Genomic DNA, 8,268 nt, shown 5'->3' on the forward strand with positions numbered 1-8,268 from the left:
GTGAGCTATTGATCTAAGGACCAGATCATTGACTCAGAATCTTCTTTCAATAACTATCTTAGCATATTGTGTAGCTATTCTCTGGTGATAAGACTGAGCGTGCTCTGCCTCCTTGAGTCTTCCCTCATCGAGTAGATCAAGTTGTACCAACCTCTGTTGCTGATATTGATTGAGTGGTAGCTCTAGCAATGATGCGAAATTAAGAGTGGGCTTTTGAACATGAAGGGGTAGTACCACCTCGATTCCGTAGACAAGCTCTGATGAAGTAGCATTGGTTGGGGTTCGAATGATGGTTTGATATGCCCAGAGTGCATCATAGATTTTGTCATGCCCATCATGACTTGTCTTAACAATTATTTCCAAAATGTGGATCAAGATTTTATTGGTGGCCTCTGCCTGACCATTTCCTTAAGGATAATAGGGAGCGGAAAAATGATGATGAATTCTGAATTTTGAACAAAAGATCTTCATTCTCTCATTCTTGAAATGAGTGTCATTATCTGAAACAATATCATGTGGTATGTCAAAATGACAAAGGATATTCTTGTGGATGAACGAGACCACATGTCGGCCTTCCATTGTACGCAAAGTGACAGCCTCAACCCACTTGGTGAAATATTCAGTTGCGACAAGAAAATATTTTGTGGCCATTGAAAGCATAAGGAGTAATTGAGCTTATAATAACGAAAGCGCACATAAAAAATGACCATGAAGATACGACTGATTGCAAATAAGTGGTCGGTTTATGAATGGAATGTGTGCATCTGACATTGGACATACTTCTTCACAAAACAATAGCAGTCTTGTTGCATGGCTTTCCAATAATACCCTACTTGAATGATCTACTTAACAAGAGTTTGGTAACCGACATGGCCACCATAAATGCCTTCGTGTGCTTCTCGAATGACTTCCTTGGCTTCATCCTCGTCCAAGCATCTAGAATACTCGACACTAAACCCACAATGATAAAGGACATTGGCAAGAAAAAAATATCGAGCAGACATACATTGGATTGCTCGCTGCTCCCTTTTTGACAATTCTGGTAGAAGCTCACCAGTTTTAATAAAGTTTTTTATATCTTGGTATAAAGGCTTCCTCTTTTGCTCTGTCTGGTTAATTTGCATGACTGGAATGAAGGCAGGTTGATCGAGTCTGCCAATTTCAAAAGATTGACAAGATTCACCGTCTTTAAAAGACATAATGAAGCCTAGGCTGGCCAAGCTGTCAGCTATTTGATTGAATTTTCTTTTGATATGGAAAATTTGAAACTCTTTGAAGCTATCAATGAGGGCTAAGATGATCTTTTGATAAGGAAGTAGCTTTTGCTCTTTCATCTGCCATTCGGCTTTGACCTGGCTGATGACGAGCAACAAATGGTCAAAGGCGTGCACTCTCTTGACATTGAAATCTTATAGAACTCTTAGTCCTTGTATTAAAGCTTCATACTCGACCATGTTATGAGTGCATTGAAAATCAAGTTTGACAGAGAAAGGGATCATCTCCTTCTCAGGCGTGATTAACAAGATCTCGATCCCTATACCAGCCATATTCTTGGAGCCATCGAAGAATAAACTCCAAACTAGAGACTACTGGACATTATGGATGCGTTCATCTGGGAAATCAACCTCAGCCTTTACATCTTTTGCCAAAGAAAAATCGGCTAGCTGGTCGGCGATGGCTTGTCCTTTAATTGACTTCTGAGAGACATACTCTAAATCATACTACATCAACAGAACTTGCCACTTGGCAATCCGTCTGCTGAGAAATGGCTGTTCGAGAATATAATTGAGAGGATTAAGCTTTGATAGAATCTTGACTTATGAGGCTAGCAAGTAATGTCTCAATTTCTGACACATCCAGACCAAGGCTAGGCATGTCTTCTCTATTTGAGAATATTTCTTATCGTAATTGATGAAGGTCTTGATCACGTAGTAGATGGCGTGCTCTACTCAACTGACTTCTTCATATTGCACCAAGAATCTTCCACAAGCGGTTTGATTGACTAAGACATATAACAAAAGAGGCTTTCCTAATTCTGGTGGCTTCAGAATGAGTAGATTGAGAAAATATTTCTTAATACATTCGAATGATTACTTACACTTTAGTCCCCATTTGAACTTGACTCCTTTTCTAAGTAGGTGATTGAAAGGTTCACATCTCATGGCTAAATTAGATATGAATCGTCGAATTGATTGCATGCGCCCTTGAAGACTATGCAGCTCTTTGAGATTGGTCAGAGGTGTCATATCAATGATATCCTTTGCTTTAGTGGAATCCATTTCTATTCTCTTCTTGCTGACCATGAAGCCAAGCAATTTACTTGACTCTACTTCGAAACACATTTATGATGGTTAAGTCTCAACTTGAATAGAATGAGTCGGTTGAAGACTTGACCAAGTGCTTCAATATGGTCTTCTCCTTCTTTGAACTTGATCAGGATATCATCGACATATGCATCTGGTCATGGAAAATGACAGTCATTGCACGTTGATAGGTTGCCCCCACATTCTTAAGCCCAAATGGCATAACTGTATAACAAAAGGTGCCCAAAGGCATGGTGAAAGATGTCTTAGACTAGTCACGAGCGGCCAACTTGATCAGGAATATTCATCCATAAAAGAGAATATGGCTTGACCTGCTATGTTGTCGATCAAGAGATTGATGTTGGAAAGTGGATAATCATTCTTTGGAGTAGCCTTATTGAGATCTCGGAAGTCTATATAAATTCGAATTTTACCATTCTTTTTAGAAACCACCATGATATTTCCTAGTCAGTCTGGATAGTCTAATGCTCGAATGAATCCAGCTTTGAGTAAATCCTCGAGTCCTTCATTGACTTGTTGCTCAATTCGAGGATCCATTTTTCTCAACTTCTGTTTGACTGGTTTAATATTAGGCTTCAAAATGAGGCGATGCTCAACCAATTTGGGATCCAAACCCGACATATCCTTGTAAGTCCATGCGAACACTTCTTGATATTGCTTGAGAAAATCGATGAGCCTTTCCTTCTCATCTGTGCTCAGACTCGTGCTGATTATGAGAATCTTCGAACTGTCCTCTGAACCAATATTGATGTCTTTGGTCGGATCTTGAACCAAGAACGATGGCTCGTCTTGCTTTTGAATCAATATGAATTCTATCAATTCTTGAAGAGATGAATTGAACTCTGCAGATTCTTCTGACTGCTTTGTTGTCTTATTGTCCTCTGCTCTTGCCTTGACCCGATGAATCTTTGCGGGCTTCAAAATGATTGAAGGATTGATGATGAGTTTCTTTATTGATTTGGAAGACATTATGAAAATCTTAGGAAAAGAATATTCAGGAAAAATCGTCCATCATAAGACAAATTGCAAAAATATAAGAGATAATGACAACGTATTTATAAAGACAAATTGTAAAGAAAAGAAAGGAAGATGACATCCAGACGAATGAGAAACTCTGATAACTTTATTGAATATTTGAATAAAATGATGACAATGAAGGAAACAAAATGAAGTGGGACATCGTCCCTACAGAATACAAAAAACAAAGGAAATGAATGAAAGAAAATGATGACAAATATTCTTAGTGTGTCCCCCTGATGAAGATAGTGTTTTTATGAGACCTCCTGTCGGTGAATCCCAATCCTACCCTGTGCGAATGATGGTTAGGGGTTACTGGCTCTAGCCGATCGTCTTCGTTCTTGCCTAAGCCCTTAAAAGGCTGATAGTCGTGCTTCAGTAAAAGGTAAAATCCTCTCTTGGCTTTTATAAATTGTGAGAACAAAGGATGATCTCTGAAACTGCTGTAATCAAGACGACCTCCGATCTTGAAAAAGTGTGGTCTTTGCCATCAGACCATTGTTGCGGTATGCTTGGTTGGTCGTGCTTCCTCCAGCTTCAGCATTTTTGAGGCTTTTGCTGAGGATGACCTCATCGCTTTTCCTTATGCTAGGGATGTCTGTCGTGTAGGTTGGTCGAGGAATCATTGGTTGCGGCGGCCTCTCTTCTGGATCCTTCCCCAAGATTGTTGTGATCATGCTGCCCTTGGACCACTTTATACACTGATAAAGCGTGGATGGTACCGCATTTGCATTATGAATCCATGTTTCTTCCAATAAAAGATTATATGTTGGTGGCACATTAATGACATGGAAGAGAACTGTATGAACATAATAGTTGATGAAAATCTCCAGGAAAATTTTTCCTTTTGCTGTCTGCCCATGGTTGTCGAATCCGTAGATGGTGATGGGGTTGGAGAGGTATTCCTCTTCCTTCAATCCCAGATCCTTAACAGTCATCTCTAGGCAAATATTGAGGATACTGCCTCCATCAACAAGTACGTGGGGTACAGTCATTCCCCTGGTCTGTACTATAATATATAATGCATTGTTGTGGAATGCATGAGGCTTTGGCAAGTCCTCATCTGAAAAGGTGATAGGGGCATTGGTCATGGCCTGGTTGACAATTTGGGCCATGTCTTCAAGAGTTGTGCTTGACTTTACCTTGATATTTCGCAATAAGTCATCCAGAACTTGCTGGTGCTTGGAAGATGCATGCGCCAACTCAAGGATTGACACATTCGAGAGAGCAGTGATCAGTTTCTGGACTGAGTTGGTGTTTTCATCGGCTGCTCTGCTCTTATCTTGAGCAGTCTTGATAAACTGCTTTGAAAACCCCAAAATTCTCCTGGCAACTTCAGCAGATGCCTTGGCAGGCTCATTTGAGACATTCAACTTATGGAAAGTTGAAATGAGGTCCATCCTTTGGGCACTGGATTGGGCCTACTGTAGCACCAAGACCTGGTGTTGAGCATGAAGATCATCACTGGGACACAGTTGAATATGATTCTGAGGTTGGAATGGCCAATTAGAGATCACCGCTGCTGAATGCTGAAGGAATGGTTGATTTAGTATAGTCATTTTTTCATCATCGCCACCCTCTACAAGGAGATTCTTATCAATATAATCTTGAATAATGTTTTTGAGAATGAAGCAGTTCTCAGTGTCATGTCCCACTGTCCGATGAAACTTGCAGAATCTGTCATTCATTTTCCCCATGACAATGGGTGGAATGGCTACCTTTGGGAGCTTGATCATTTTGTTTGTGAATCATTGATTGAATCTAAAAATTTCACAGGATATACTAAACATCATAACAAACACATTGCAACTTATGAATCATTGATCGAATCTCCAATGAGGGAGATATAACCTCAACAACATGTACTTGTTTCTGTACAACGTTTTCACGATACATGAACCAGGTTTTGGTTTCTAATTTTTTTAGCAGAGTTATAGAACCCAAAATAATCCAAATTTTTTATATAAATTCACTGACATATGTACAATTTAACCCTAAAAAAAATCAGAATTTAATGACAGAAAAACAAATATGAAATAACGTTGTTCCCGCGTGTCCGAAATCAACAACACATATTATCAATAAAGCACATGAATGAACCTAATTTAAGCATGTAAAACCATAAAAAATGCAAATAATATAACAAATCATGATTTGATGCTTAAACACATAAAATAAACATTACCATGGTAAAATAAACAAAAAAATCAGGGAGAACACGGTTGAAATTTGATTTAGCCATTAAAAGAGGGATTCAACCATTGAACGATCGAATCTCGATCTTTTTGCGAGCATTTGGCATAATGAGCACTTTATTAACGATTTTGATGTATCAAAAATGTGAAAATGGGCATGGATGTTCAACGGATCATGATATTAAGTTGTGGGGCATGGAGTTCGAATGAAAAGAATAAAAAAGATCATGCTTAGAGGGGGGTGACAATGGCAAAAGCTCATAAAAAAATAAATAAAAGAAAAAAAAGAAGCGAAAATAAGAACATGACTTACCTTGAGGGAGCTGCAACAATGGAGGAAGGAGAGGCTGCTGAAGGAGAGAAAGGGAGCAAGAAGAAGAAGAGAAAAAGAGATAAGGGGTCAACCCCCCTATGCCGCTTTTTATAGAAACTTCAAAGCATTAATTAGGAAGAATTTTGATTATTTTGGACTCTTTTTAATTAAGAAAGATAGATCCAATGGGGGGGGGGCACAATTTTTCCTAATTGGGTTGACTTTTCAACCTTCCTAATTAGACCCTAATTAACCTAATTGAGTTCTAATTAATCTAAAATAAGTTTAAATGTGGTGCCACCTAGTGTGGGCCCACATTTGATTTTAAAACTTTAAATAAAAAGGTTTAAAAATGTTAAATGAAAGTGAGATTTTAAAATCAATTTTGACTCTAAACTAACTAGGACATTGACTAATCCTAAACTAATTAAACACTTTCAAATGTGGTGACACCTAGTGTGGTCCCCATTTGAGTTTTCAGAAAATATTTTTTTTCTTCTTCTTTTTTTAAACTAAAAAATGAAGGATTAAGAAGAAGATTTTCAAAAAGGGATGAAATAAAAATGAATTTGAAATTGAAAGTTTTAAATCAACTAGAGTCCTGACTGGATCAGAACTTCTCCAGATGTGGTGCCAACTGTGTGGTCCCCACATCAGGGTTTTGAAAAAGTTGAAATAAAGACTGAAAAGGGTTTTGAAACACGGTTAAAATCACTAAATGAAAATCAGAAGTTTTAAAAACAGAGTCCTAAACTAACTAAAACTCTGAAACAAAGTCCTGAAATTTTGAAACTCTTAAATTTGAGTTTTTGGAGGACAAACAAAGAGATTTTGAAAGATCTTCTCAGAGATTAGTAAAAATGAACAAAAATATGAAATCGGGGTTAGAGTCCTAATCAACTGAGACTGACTAGAGTCCTAAAATTTTAAAACTCTACAATAAAGTCCTGAAATTTTGAAATTTGATTTTTTGAAAGATAAATGAAGAAGTTTTTGAAAGATTTTCTTAAAATGAAGTCAGGGTTAGAGTCCTAATCCAACTGAAACTCTGAGACAAAGTCTTGATTAGACTAAAACTCTAAAATTTTGATCTCTTTCGAAAGATTTTCTTAAAAATAAGTAAAAATAGAGGTGAAAGATAAAGTCCTAATCCGACTGAAACTTGAGGATAAAGTCCTAATCCGATTGAAACTCTAAGATTTTGGGCCAAAATAAAAGATTTTGAAAGATTTTCTTAAAAACAAGTAAAAACAATGATGAAAAGTAGAGTCCTGATTCAACTGAAACTCTGTGATAGAGTCCTAGTCCGATTGAAACTCTAAGATTTTGTTTTTTTTTGAAAGTCAAATGAGAAGGTTTTTGAAAGTAAGTGAAAAACAAGAATAAAGGATGAAATCGGGATAGAGTCCTAATCCGACTGAAACTCTGTGATAGAGTCCTAGTTCAACTGAAACTCTGAGATTTTTGCCAAAATGAAGAAAATGGACTAGGGTTAAGACTTTTTCTGGTTTAAAATAAAAATAAAATTTTGAAAAGGTTTAAAAAGACAAAAAGACAGAGTCCTGATCCCACTAAAACTCTGAAATTTGAAAAATTTGGATGAAAAAAGGGATCCAGAAGCGACACCACCTAGATGAGCATTTGAGAATTGAGATCATTTAAAATTTAGTTTAAAATGAATACAGATCACTTTTTAAATATAAGATCCTGGGGGTTAACAAAAGGAAAATATCGATCTAAAAACCCAGGTTTTTGAAATTGATTTCAAAATAGAAGTTTTAAAGCTCAAATCTGGATTAGAGATTTCGAAAAACCAGAGTGTTGGATCTCAAAAATGATATGCAACAACATGCAATGCGATGAAATGACATGAAATGGCAAGAAATGATACAAAATGAGATGCAAAATGTGAACCCTGGATGAGGGATTTGAAATCAAAGAATTGAACATTTCTGTTCGAGGATGAAAATTGATAACTGAAATTAAGCCAAAATGAAGATTGAATCTTGATTGCAAGATGAAATATTTGGGTTTTGAATAGCTCTGGCTCAGGTGTCGACCAACTGGTTCTCTGAAGGCTTCAGAGAGTGGGTCCCAGTGGCAAGAGAAAATGGTTTGTGAGCGAAGGTGAAAATTTTGGGGTGTTTACACCCCCATAAAGAGGTTGTGACACTAAACCATATGTTCCTCATCTCTGTCAACAAAATACGAGCATGACCAAACATGACACTATTTCATTTTTTTTTGGGGATCAGAGTACCGAGCGTCCTCAACCGGTTGCCCACCCCTATCCCACCGCGATCATCCTCTCCTCGCTTTCGCTTCGCCATAATCTGAATGATATCTGCCAGAGATGGAGAAAACTCCATATTCTTAGTTCTTTGACAGACCAAGACCCTCTGAATCTGACGCCACTAGA

This window comes from Nuphar pumila, chromosome 4, assembly GCF_984573655.1.
Source record: "Nuphar pumila chromosome 4, dmNupPumi1.hap1.1, whole genome shotgun sequence".
In the NCBI taxonomy this organism is placed as follows: Eukaryota; Viridiplantae; Streptophyta; class Magnoliopsida; order Nymphaeales; family Nymphaeaceae; genus Nuphar; species Nuphar pumila.